The sequence below is a fragment of the Strix aluco genome, chromosome W (assembly GCF_031877795.1).
Source record: "Strix aluco isolate bStrAlu1 chromosome W, bStrAlu1.hap1, whole genome shotgun sequence".
Taxonomy (NCBI): domain Eukaryota; kingdom Metazoa; phylum Chordata; class Aves; order Strigiformes; family Strigidae; genus Strix; species Strix aluco.
In genome coordinates this window covers 4,252,567-4,265,952 of record NC_133970.1, presented here as the reverse complement: position 1 = coordinate 4,265,952, position 13,386 = coordinate 4,252,567, and positions in this window count along the sequence as shown.

Here is a 13,386-nt window from a genome sequence, read left to right as displayed (position 1 = left end):
AGCTGAGCTCTCCACCACCTGAGCTCTACACCACCTGAGCTCTCCACCGCCTGAGCTCTCCACCAGAGCTGAGCTCCCCACCTGAGATGAGCTCTCCACCTGAGATGGGCTCCCCACCACCTGAGCTCTCCACTGCCTGAGCTCTCCACCTGAGCTGATCTCTACACATGAGCTGAGTTCTCCACCGCCTGAGCTGAGCTCTCCAACTGATTTAAGCTCACCATGTGAGCTGATCTCTCGACCTGAGATGAGATCTCCACCGCCTGAGCTCTCCACCGCCTGAGCTGAGCTCTCCACCTGACCTGAGCTCTCCACCGCCTGAGATCTCGACCTGAGCTGAGCTCTCAAACCTTAGCAGAGGTGTTAACCGCCTGTGCTGAGCTCTCCAACGCCTGAGCTGAGCTCTCCACCGCCTCAGCTGAGCTCTCTATCTGAGCTGAGCTGAGCTCTCCATCTGAGCTGAGCTCTCCAAAAGAGCTGAGCTCTCCACCAGAGCTGAGATCTCCACCGCCTGAGCTGAGCTCTCCACCGGCAGAGCTGAGCTCTCCGCAGCATGAGCTGAGCTATCCACCCCCTGAGCTCTCCACCAGAGCCGAGCTCTCCACCGCCTGAGCTCTCCACCTGAGCTGATCTCTCCACCTGAGCTGAGGTCTCCACCGCCTGAGCTCTCCACAGCCTGAGCTCTCCACAGCCTGAGCTCTCGACCTGAGTTGAGCTCTCCACCTGAGATGAGCGCTCCACCAGAGCTGAGCTCTCCACCGGCTGAGCTGAGCTCTGCGCCGCCTGAGCTGAGCTCTCCGCCGCCTGAGCTGAGCTCTACACCGCCTGAGCTAAGGTCTCCACCTCCTGAGCTCTCCACCAGAGCTGAGCTTTCCACTGCCTGAGCTCTCCACCTGACCTGAGCTCTCCACCGCCTGAACACTCCAACTGAGTTGAGCTCTCCCACTGACATGTGCTCTCCAACTGAGATGTGCTCTCCACCACCTGAGCTCTCCATAGCCTGAGTTCTCCACAGCCTGAGCTCTCCACCTGAGCTGAGCTCTCCACCTGAGATGAGCTCTCCACCAGAGCTGAGCTCTCCACCGCCTGAGCTCTCCACCGCGTGAGCTCTCCACCTGAGCTGAGCTCTCCCACTGAGATGTGCTCTCCAACTGAGATGTGCTCTCCACCACCTGAGCTCTCCACCGCCTGAACTCTCCAACTGAGCTGAGCTCTCCCACTGAGATGTGCTCTCCAACTGAGATGTGCTCTCCACCACCTGAGCTCTCCACCACCTGAGCTCTCCACCGCCTGAGCTCTCCACCGCCTGAGCTCTCCACCTGAGCTGAGATCTCCACCTGAGTTGAACTCTCCACTGCCTGAGCTGACCTCTCCACCAGAGCTGAGCTCTCCATCTGAGCTGAGCTCTCCACCACCTGAGCTTTCCACCACCTGAGCTCTCCACCGCCTGAGCTCTCCACCGCCTGAGCTCTCCACCTGAGCTGAGCTCTCCTTATGAGCTGAGCTCTGCACCACCTGAGCTCTCCACCACCTGAGGTCTCCACCTGCGCTGAGCTCTCCACTGCCTGAGCTGACCTCTCCACCTGAGCTGAGCTCTACACCTGAGCTGAGCTCTCCACCAGCGGAGCTCTCCACCAGCTGAGCTCTCCACCGCCTGAGATCTCGACCTGAGCTGAGCTCTCAAACCTTAGCAGAGGTGTTAACCGCCTGTGCTGAGCTCTCCAACGCCTGAGCTGAGCTCTCCACCGCCTCAGCTGAGCTCTCTATCTGAGCTGAGCTGAGCTCTCCACCTGAGCTGAGCTCTTCACCGCCTGAGCTCTCCACCACCTGAGCTCTTCACCCGAGCTGAGCTCTCCACCGCCTGAGCTCTCCACCGCCTGAGCTCTCAACCTTAGCTGAACTCTCCGCCTGAGTTGTGCTCTCCACCGCCTGAGCTCTGCACCACCTGAGCTCTCCAGTGCTTGAGCTCTCGGCCTGAACTGAGATCTCCACTGCCTGAGTTGAGCTCTCCACCTGAGCTGAGCTCTCCACAACAGCTGACCTCTCCAGTGCCTCAGCTCTCCACCGCCTGAGCTCTAGACCGCCTGAGCTGAGCTCTCGACCTGAGCTGAGCTCTCCACTGCCTGACATCTCCACCACCTGAGCTGATATCTCCGCCGACTGAGCTCTCCAGGGAATGATTTCTCCACCAGAGCCGAGCTCTCCACCCGATCTAAGCTCTCCACCTGGGCTGAGCTCTCCACCGCCTGAACTCTCCACCACGTGAGCTGAGCTCTCCACCGCCTGAACTCTCCAACTGAGCTGAGATCTCCAAATGAGATGTACTCTCCAACTGGGATGTGCTCTCCACCACCTGAGCCCTCCACCGCCTGAACTCTCCAACTGAGCTGAGCTCTCCAAATGAGATGTACTCTCCAACTGGGATGTGCTCTCCACCACCTGAGCTCTCCACCGCCTGAGCTCTCCACCTGAGCTTAGCTCTCCACCTTAGCTGAGCTCTCCACCGCCTGAGCTCTCCACCTGAGCTTAGCTCTCCACCTTAGCTGAGCTCTCCACCGCCTGAACTCTCTACCACCTGAGCTGAGCTCTCCACCGCCTGAGCTCTCCACGTGAGCTGACCTCTCCACCTGAGCTGAGCGCTCCATCAAAGGAGCTCTCCACCGCCTGAGCTCTCCACCAGCTGATCTCTCCACCTGAGCTGAGCTCACCACCTGAGCTGAGCTCTCCACTGCCTGAGCTGAGCTCTCCACCAGAGCTGAGCTCTCCACCGCATGAGCTGAGATCTCCACCTGAGCCTAGCTCTCCACCTGAGCTGAGATCTCCACCACCTGAGCTCTCCATCTGAGCTGACCTCTCGACCTCAGCTGAGCTCTCCACCTGAGCTGAGCTCTCCACCACCTGACCTGAGCTCTCGACAGGAGCTGAGCTGTCCACCGCCTGAGCTGAGCTCTCCACCTGAGCTGAGCTCTCCACCTGAGCTGATCTCTCCACCTGAGCTGAGATCTCCACCACCTGAGCTCTCCATCTGAGCTGAGCTCTCAAACTTAGCAGAGATATCAACCGCCTGTGCTGAGCTCTCCAACGGCTGAGCTGAGCTCTCCACCGCCTCAGCTGAGCTCTCGACAGGAACTGAGTTCTCCACCGCCTGACCTCTCCATCGCCTTAGCTGAGCTCTCCGCTGCCTGAGCTGAATTCTCCACCTGAGCTGAGCTCTCCACCGCCTGACCTCTCGACCACCTGAGCTGAGCACTCCTCCACCTGTGCTCTCCACCGCCATAGCTCTCCACCTGAGATGAGCTCTCCACCTGAGCTGAGATCTCCACTGTGTGAACGGAACTCTCCACCTGAGCTGAGCTCTCCACCTGAGATGAGATCTCCACCACCTGAGCTCTCCACGACCTGAGCTCTCCACTGCCTGAGCTCTCGGCCTGAGCTGAGCTCTCCACCCCCTCAGCTGATGTCTCCACCTGAGCTGAGCTCTCCACCGCCTGAGCTGAGCTCTCCACTGCCTGAGCTGAACTCTCCACCTGAGCTGCCTTCTGCACCTGAGCTGAGCTCTCCACAGCCTGAGCTCTCCACCACCTGAGCTCTCCACCTGAGCTGAGCTCTCCACCACGTGAGCTGAGCTCTCCACCGCCTGAACTCTCCAACTGAGCTGAGCTCTCCAAATGAGATGTACTCTCCAACTGGGATGTGCTCTCCACCACCTGAGCTCTCCACCGCCTGAGCTCTCCACCTGAGCTGAGCTCTCCACCTTAGCTGAGCTCTCCACCGCCTGAACTCTCTACCACCTGAGCTGAGCTCTCCACCGCCTGAGCTCTCCACGTGAGCTGACCTCTCCACCTGAGCTGAGCTCTCCACCGCCTGAGTTGAGCTCTCCACAGCCTTAGCAGAACTCTCCACCGCCTGAGTTGAGCTCTCCACAGCCTTAGCAGCACTCTCCACCGCCTCAGCTGAACGCTCCATCGCCTGAGCTGAACTCTCCATCTGACCTGACCTCTCCACCTGAGCTGAGCGCTCCATCACCGGAGCTCTCCACCGCCTGAGCTCTCCACCAGCTGATCTCCCCACCTGAGCTGATGTCTCCACCTGAGCTGAGCTCTCCACCGGAGCTGAGCTCTCCACCGGCTGAGCTGAGCTCTCCGCCGCCTGAGCTGAGCTCTCCGCCACCTGAGCTGGGTTCTCCACCGCCTGAGCTGAGCTATCCACCCCCTGAGCTCTCCAGCAGAGCCGAGCTCTCCACCGCCTGAGCTCTCCACCAGAGCCGAGCTCTCCACCGCCTGAGCTCTCCACCTGAGCTGAGCTCTCCACCTGAGCTGAGGTCTCCACCGCCTGAACTCTCCAACTGAGTTGAGCTCTCCACCTGAGATGTTCTCTCCAACTGAGATGTGCTCTCCACCACCTGAGCTCTCCATAGCCTGAGCTCTGCACAGCCTGAGCTCTCCACCTGAGCTGAGCTCTCCACCCCCTCAGCTGATGTCTCCACCTGAGCTGAGCTCTCCACCGCCTGAGCTGAGCTCTCCACTGCCTGAGCTGAACTCTCCACCTGAGCTGCCTTCTGCACATGAGCTTAGCTCTCAACTCCTGAGCTCTCGGCCTGAGCTGAGCACTCCACCCCCTGAGCTCATCTCTCCACCTGATCTGAGCTATCCACTACCTGAGCTCTGCACCTCAGCTAAGGTCTCCAACGCCTGAGCTATGCAACGCCTGAGCTGAGATCTCCGCCACCTGAGCTGAGATCTCCACATGGGCTGAGCTCTCCACCGCCTATGCTCTCCACCGCCTGAGCTCTCCACCTGAGCTGAGCTCTCCACCGCCTGAGCTGAGCTCTCCACCTGAGCTGAGCTCACCACCTGAGCTGAGCTCTCCACCGCCTGAGCTGAGATCTCCACTAGAGCTGAGCTCTCCACCGCATGAGCTGAGATCTCCACTAGAGCTGAGCTCTCCACCTGAGCTGAGATCTCCACCAACTGAGCTCTCCATCTGAGCTGACCTCTCGACCTCAGCTGAGCTCTCCACCTGAGCTGAGCTCTCCACATGGGCTGAGCTCTCCACCGCCTATGCTCTCCACCGCCTGAGCTCTCCACCTGAGCTGAGCTCTCCACCGCCTGAGGTGAGCTCTGCACCTGAGCTGAGCTCACCACCTGAGCTGAGCTCTCCACTGCCTGAGCTGAGCTCTCCACCAGAGCTGAGCTCTCCACCGCATGCGCTGAGATCTCCACCTGAGCCTAGCTCTCCACCTGAGCTGAGATCTCCACCACCTGAGCTCTCCATCTGAGCTGACCTCTCGACCTCAGCTGAGCTCTCCACCTGAGCTGAGCTCTCCACCACCTGACCTGAGCTCTCGACAGGAGCTGAGCTCTCCACCGCCTGAGCTGACCTCTCCACCTGAGCTGAGCTCTCCACCGCCTGAGCTGAGCTGTCCACCTGACCAGAGCTCTCACCGCCTGAGATCTCGACCTGAGCTGAGCTCTCAACCTTAGCAGAGATATCAACCGCCTGTGCTGAGCTCTCCAACGGCTGAGCTGAGCTCTCCACCGCCTCAGCTGAGCTCTCGACAGGAACTGAGTTCTCCACCGCATGACCTCTCCATCGCCTTAGCTGAGCTCTCCGCTGCCTGAGCTGAATTCTCCACCTGAGCTGAGCTCTCCACCGCCTGACCTCTCGACCACGTGAGCTGAGCACTCCTCCACCTGGGCTCTCCACTGCCTTAGCTCTCCACCTGAGATGAGCTCTCCACCTGAGCTGAGCTCTCCACTGTGTGAACGGAACTCTCCACCTGAGCTGAGCTCTCCACCTGAGATGAGATCTCCACCACCTGAGCTCTCCACGACCAGAGCTCTCCACCGCCTGAGCTCTCGGCCTGAGCTGAGCTCTCCACCCCCTCAGCTGATGTCTCCACCTGAGCTGAGCTCTCCACCGCCTGAGCTGAGCTCTCCACTGCCTGAGCTGAACTCTCCACCTGAGCTGCCTTCTGCACCTGAGCTGAGCTCTCCACAGCCTGAGCTCTCCACCACCTGAGCTCTTCACCTGCGCTGAGCTCTCACCTTTAGCAGAGCTCTCCACCACCTCTGCTGAGTTCTCCACTGCCTGAGCTGAGCTCTCGACAGGAGCTGAGCTCTCCACCGTCTGAACTCTCCAACGCCTGAGCTGAGATCTCCGCCGCCTGAGCTGAGCTCTCAACCGCCTGAGCTGAACTCTCCACCTGAGCTGTCCTCTCCACCTGAGCTGAGCTCTCCACCTGAGCTGAGCACTCCACCGCCTGAGCTGAACTCTCCACCTGAGGTGCCTTCTGCACCTGTGCTTAGCTCTCCAACGCGTGAGCTCTCGGCCTGAGCTGAGCACTCCACCCCCTGAGCTGATCTCTCCACCTGATCTGAGCTATGCACTACCTGAGCTCTGCACCTCAGCCAAGCTCTCCAATGCCTGAGCTCTCCACTGCCTGTGCTGAGCTCTCCACCTGAGCTGAGCTCTCCACATGAGCTGAGCTCTCCACCGCCTGTGCTCTCCACCGCCTGAGCTCTCCACCTGAGCTGACCTCTCCACATGAGCTGAGTTCTCCCCCGCCTGAGCTGAGATCTCCACCTGAGCCTAGCTCTCCACCTGAGCTGAGATCTCCACCACCTGAGCTCTCCATCTGAGCTGACCTCTCGACCTCAGCTGAGCTCTCCACATGAGCTGAGCTCTCCACCGCCTGTGCTCTCCACCGCCTGAGCTCTCCACTGCCTGAGTTGAGCTCTCCACCAGAGCTGAGCTCTCCACCGCATGAGCTGAGATCTCCATCTGAGCCTAGCTCTCCACCTGAGCTGAGATCTCCACCACCTGAGCTCTCCATCTGAGCTGACCTCTCGACCTCAGCTGAGCTCTCCACCTGAGCTGAGCTCTCCACCACCTGACCTGAGCTCTCGACAGGAGCTGAGCTGTCCACCTGAGCTGAGCTCTCCACCTGAGCTGAGCTCTCCACCTGAGCTGAGATCTCCACCACCTGAGCTCTCCATCTGAGCTGAGCTCTCAACTTTAGCAGAGCTCTCCACCGCCTGTGCTGAGTTCTCCACCACCTGAGCTGAGCTCTCGACAGGAGCTGAGCTCTCCACAGGAGCTGAGCTCTCCACCGCCTGAGCTGACCTCTCCACCTGAGCTGAGCTCTCCACCTGAGCTGAGCTCTCCACCAGAGCTAAGCTCTCCACCGGCTCAGCTGAGTCTCCGCCGCCTGAGCCGAGCTCTCCGCCGCCTGAGCTGAGCTCTCCACTGCCTGAGCTGAGCTATCCACCGCCTGAGCTCCCAGCAGAGCCGAGCTCTCCACCGCCTGAGCTCTCCACCTGAGCTGATCTCTCCACCTGAGCTGATCTCTCCACCTGAGCTGAGGTCTCCACAGCCTGAGCTCTCAACAGCCTGAGCTTTCCACCTGAGCTGAGCTCTCCACCAGAGCTGAGCTTTCCACCGGCTGAGCTGAGCTCTCCGCCGCCTGAGCTGAGCTCTCCGCCACCTGAGCTGAGTTCTCCACCGCCTGAGCTGAGCTATCCACCCCCTGAGCTCTCCAGCAGAGCCGAGCACTCCACCGCCTGAGCTCTCCACCAGAGCCGAGCTCTCCACCGCCTGAGCTCTCCACTTGAGCTGATCTCTTCACCTGAGCTGAGGTCTCCACCGCCTGAACTCTCCAACTGAGTTGAGCTCTCCCACTGAGATGTGCTCTCCAACTGAGATGTGCTCTCCACCACCTGAGCTCTCCATAGCCTGAGCTCTGCACAGCCTGAGCTCTCCACCTGAGCTGAGCTCTCCACCCCCTCAGCTGATGTCTCCACCTGAGCTGAGCTCTCCACCGCCTGAGCTGATTTCTCCACTGCCTGAGCTGAACTCTCCACCTGAGCTGCCTTCTGCACATGAGCTTAGCTCTCCAACTCCTGAGCTCTCGGCCTGAGCTGAGCACTCCACCCCCTGAGCTGATCTCTCCACCTGATCTGAGCTATCCACTACCTGAGCTCTGCACCTCAGCAAAGCTCTCCAATGCCTGAGCTCTCCACTGCCTGAGCTGAACTCTCCACCTGAGCTGAGCTCTCCACCTGAGCTGAGCTCTCCACATGGGCTGAGCTCTCCACCGCCTATGCTCTCCACCGCCTGAGCTCTCCACCTGAGCTGAGCTCTCCACCGCCTGAGCTGAGCTCTCCACCTGAGCTGAGCTCACCACCTGAGCTGAGCTCTCCACCGCCTGAGCTGAGCTCTCCACCAGAGCTGAGCTCTCCACCGCATGAGCTGAGATCTCCACCTGAGCCTAGCTCTCCACCTGAGCTGAGATCTCCACCACCTGAGCTCTCCATCTGAGCTGACCTCTCGACCTCAGCTGAGCTCTCCACCTGAGCTGAGCTCTCCACCACCTGACCTGAGCTCTCGACAGGAGCTGAGCTCTCCACCACCTGCTGACCTCTCCACCTGAGCTGAGCTCTCCACCGCCTGAGCTGAGCTCTCCACCTGACCAGAGCTCTCCACCGCCTGAGATCTCGACCTGAGCTGAGCTCTCAACCTTAGCAGAGATATCAACCGCCTGTGCTGAGCTCTCCAACAGCTGAGCTGAGCTCTCCACCGCCTCAGCTGAGCTCTCGACAGGAACTGACTTCTCCACCGCCTGACCTCTCCATCGCCTTAGCTGAGCTCTCCGCTGCCTGAGCTGAATTCTCCACCTGAGCTGAGCTCTCCACCGCCTGACCTCTCGACCACCTGAGCTGAGCACTCCTCCACCTGGGCTCTCCACCGCCTTAGCTCTCCACCTGAGATGAGCTCTCCACCTGAGCTGAGCTCTCCACTGTGTGAACGGACCTCTCCACCTGAGCTGAGCTCTCCACCTGAGATGAGATCTCCACCACCTGAGCTCTCCACGACCTGAGCTCTCCACCGCCTGAGCTCTCGGCCTGAGCTGAGCTCTCCACCCCCTCAGCTGATGTCTCCACCTGAGCTGAGCTCTCCACCGCCTGACATCTCCACCACCTGAGCTGATATCTCCGCCGACTGAGCTCTCCAGGGACTGATTTCTCCACCAGAGCCGAGCTCTCCACCTGAGCTGAGCTCTCCACCTGAGCTGAGCTCTCCACCGCCTGAACTCTCCACCACGTGAGCTGAGCTCTCCACCGCCTGAACTCTCCAACTGAGCTGAGCTCTCCATATGAGATGTACTCTCCAACTGAGATGTGCTCTCCACCACGTGAGCTGAGCTCTCCACCGCCTGAACTCTCCAACTGAGCTGAGCTCTCCAAATGAGATGTACTCTCCAACTGAGATGTGCTCTCCACCACCTGAGCTCTCCACCGCCTGAGCTCTCCACCTGAGCTGAGCTCTCCACCTTAGCTGTGCTCTCCACCGCCTGAACTCTCTACCACCTGAGCTGGGCTCTCCACCGCCTGAGCTCTCCACGTGAGCTGACCTCTCCACCTGAGCTGAGCTCTCCACCGCCTGAGTTGAGCTCTCCACAGCCTTAGCAGAACTCTCCACCGCCTGAGTTGAGCTCTCCACAGCCTTAGCAGAACTCTCCACCGCCTCAGCTGAACGCTCCATCGCCTGAGCTGAACTCTCCATCTGACCTGAGCTCTCCACCTGAGCTGAGCGCTCCATCACCGGAGCTCTCCACCGCCTGAGCTCTCCACCAGCTGATCTCTCCACCTGAGCTGAGCTCTCCACCTGAGCTGAGCTCTCCACCAGAGCTAAGCTCTCCACCGGCTCAGCTGAGCTCTCCGCCGCCTGAGCTGAGCTCTCCACCAGAGCTGAGCTCTCCACCGCATGAGCTGAGATCTCCACCTGAGCCTAGCTCTCCACCTGAGCTGAGATCTCCACCACCTGAGCTCTCCATCTGAGCTGACCTCTCGACCTCAGCTGAGCTCTCCACCTGAGCTGAGCTCTCCACCACCTGACCTGAGCTCTCGACAGGAGCTGAGCTCTCCACCACCTGCTGACCTCTCCACCTGAGCTGAGCTTTCCACCGCCTGAGCTGAGCTCTCCACCTGACCAGAGCTCTCCACCGCCTGAGATCTCGACCTGAGCTGAGCTCTCAACCTTAGCAGAGATATCAACCGCCTGTGCTGAGCTCTCCAACGGCTGAGCTGAGCTCTCCACCGCCTCAGCTGAGCTCTCGACAGGAACTGAGTTCTCCACCGCCTGACCTCTCCATCGCCTTAGCTGAGCTCTCCGCTGCCTGAGCTGAATTCTCCACCTGAGCTGAGCTCTCCACCGCCTGACCTCTCGACCACCTGAGCTGAGCACTCCTCCACCTGGGCTCTCCACCGCCTGAGCTCTCCACCTGAGATGAGCTCTCCACCTGAGCTGAGCTCTCCACTGTGTGAACGGAACTCTCCACCTGAGCTGAGCTCTCCACCTGAGATGAGATCTCCACCACCTGAGCTCTCCACGACCTGAGCTCTCCACCGCCTGAGCTCTCGGCCTGAGCTGAGCTCTCCACCCCCTCAGCTGATGTCTCCACCTGAGCTGAGCTCTCCACCGCCTGACATCTCCACCACCTGAGCTGATATCTCCGCCGACTGAGCTCTCCAGGGACTGATTTCTCCACCAGAGCCGAGCTCTCCACCTGATCTGAGCTCTCCACCTGAGCTGAGCTCTCCACCGCCTGAACTCTCCACCACGTGAGCTGAGCTCTCCACCGCCTGAACTCTCCACCACGTGAGCTGAGCTCTCCACCGCCTGAACTCTCCAACTGAGCTGAGCTCTCCAAATGAGATGTACTCTCCAACTGAGATGTGCTCTCCACCACCTGAGCCCTCCACCGCCTGAACTCTCCAACTGAGCTGAGCTCTCCAAATGACATGTACTCTCCAACTGAGATGTGCTCTCCACCACCTGAGCTCTCCACCGCCTGAGCTCTCCACCTGAGCTGAGCTCTCCACCTTAGCTGAGCTCTCCACCGCCTGAACTCTCTACCACCTGAGCTGAGCTCTCCACCGCCTGAGCTCTCCACGTGAGCTGACCTCTCCACCTGAGCTGAGCTCTCCACCGCCTGAGTTGATCTCTCCACAGCCTTAGCAGAACTCTCCACCGCCTGAGTTGAGCTCTCCACAGCCTTAGCAGAACTCTCCACCGCCTCAGCTGAACGCTCCATCGCCTGAGCTGAACTCTCCATCTGACCTGAGCTCTCCACCTGACCTGAGCGCTCCAACACTTGCGCTCTCCACCGCTTGAGCTCTCCACCAGCTGATCTCTCCACCTGAGCTGAGCTCTCCACCTGAGCTGAGCTCTCCACCAGAGCTAAGCTCTCCACCGGCTGAGCTGAGCTCTCCGCCGCCTGAGCCGAGCTCTCCGCCGCCTGAGCTGAGCTCTCCACCGCCTGAGCTGAGCTATCCACCGCCTGAGCTCTCCAGCAGAGCCGAGCTCTCCACCTGAGCTGAGCTCTCCACCTGAGCTGAGCGCTCCACCTGAGCTGAGGTCTCCACCGCCTGAGCTCTCCACAGCCTGAGCTCTCCACAGCCTGAGCTCTCCACCTGAGCTGAGCTCTCCACCTGAGCTGAGCTTTCCACCGGCTGAGCTGAGCTCTCCGCCGCCTGAGCTGAGCTCTCCGACGCCTGAGCTGAGCTCTCCGCCACCTGAGCTGAGTTCTCCACCGCCTGAGCTGAGCTATCCACCCCCTGAGCTCTCCAGCAGAGCCGAGCACTCCACCACCTGAGCTCTCCACCAGAGCCGAGCTCTCCACCGCCTGAGCTCTCCACCTGAGCTGAGCTCTCCACCTGAGCTGAGGTCTCCACCTCCTGAACTCTCCAACTGAGTTGAGCTCTCCCACTGAGATGTGCTCTCCAACTGAGATGTGCTCTCCATAGCCTGAGCTCTCCATAGCCTGAGCTCTGCACAGCCTGAGCTCTCCACCTGAGCTGAGCTCTCCACCCCCTCAGCTGATGTCTCCACCTGAGCTGAGCTCTCCACTGCCTGAGCTGAACTCTCCACCTGAGCTGCCTTCTGCACATGAGCTTAGCTCTCCAACTCCTGAGCTCTCGGCCTGAGCTGAACACTCCACCCCCTGAGCTCATCTCTCCACCTGATCTGAGCTATGCACTACCTGAGCTCTGCACCTCAGCTAAGCTCTCCAATGCCTGAGCTCTCCACTGCCTGAGCTGAACTCTCCACCTGAGCTGAGCTCTCCACCTGAGCTGAGCTCTCCACATGGGCTGAGGTCTCCACCGCCTATGCTCTCCACCGCCTGAGCTCTCCACCTGAGCTGAGCTCTCCACCGCCTGAGCTGAGCTCTCCACCTGAGCTGAGCTCACCACCTGAGCTGAGCTCTCCACCGCCTGAGCTGAGCTCTCCACCAGAGCTGAGCTCTCCACCGCATGAGCTGAGATCTCCACCTGAGCCTAGCTCTCCACCTGAGCTGAGATCTCCACCACCTGAGCTCTCCATCTGAGCTGACCTCTCGACCTCAGCTGAGCTCTCCACCTGAGCTGAGCTCTCCACCACCTGACCTGAGCTCTCGACAGGAGCTGAGCTCTCCACCGCCTGAGCTGACCTCTCCACCTGAGCTGAGCTCTCCACCGCCTGAGCTGAGCTCTCCACCTGACCAGAGCTCTCACCGCCTGAGATCTCGACCTGAGCTGAGCTCTCAACCTTAGCAGAGATATCAACCGCCTGTGCTGAGCTCTCCAACGGCTGAGCTGAGCTCTCCACCGCCTCAGCTGAGCTCTCGACAGGAACTGACTTCTCCACCGCCTGACCTCTCCATCGCCTTAGATGAGCTCTCCGCTGCCTGAGCTGAATTCTCCACCTGAGCTGAGCTCTCCACCGCCTGACCTCTCGACCACCTGAGCTGAGCACTCCTCCACCTGGGCTCTCCACCGCCTTAGCTCTCCACCTGAGATGAGCTCTCCACCTGAGCTGAGCTCGCCACTGTGTGAACGGAACTCTCCACCTGAGCTGAGCTCTCCACCTGAGATGAGATCTCCACCACCTGAGCTCTCCACGACCTGAGCTCTCCACCGCCTGAGCTCTCGGCCTGAGCTGAGCTCTCCACCCCCTCAGCTGATGTCTCCACCTGAGCTGAGCTCTCCACCGCCTGACATCTCCACCACCTGAGCTGATATCTCCGCCGACTGAGCTCTCCAGGGACTGATTTCTCCACCAGAGCCGAGCTCTCCACCTGAGCTGAGCTCTCCACCTGAGCTGAGCTCTCCACCGCCTGAACTCTCCACCACGTGAGCTGAGCTCTCCACCGCCTGAACTCTCCAACTGAGCTGAGCTCTCCAAATGAGATGTACTCTCCAACTGAGATGTGCTCTCCACCACCTGAGCCCTCCACCGCCTGAACTCTCCAACTGAGCTGAGCTCTCCAAATGACATGTACTCTCCAACTGAGATGTGCTCTCCACCACCTGAGCTCTCCACCGCCTGAGCTCTCCACCTGAGCTG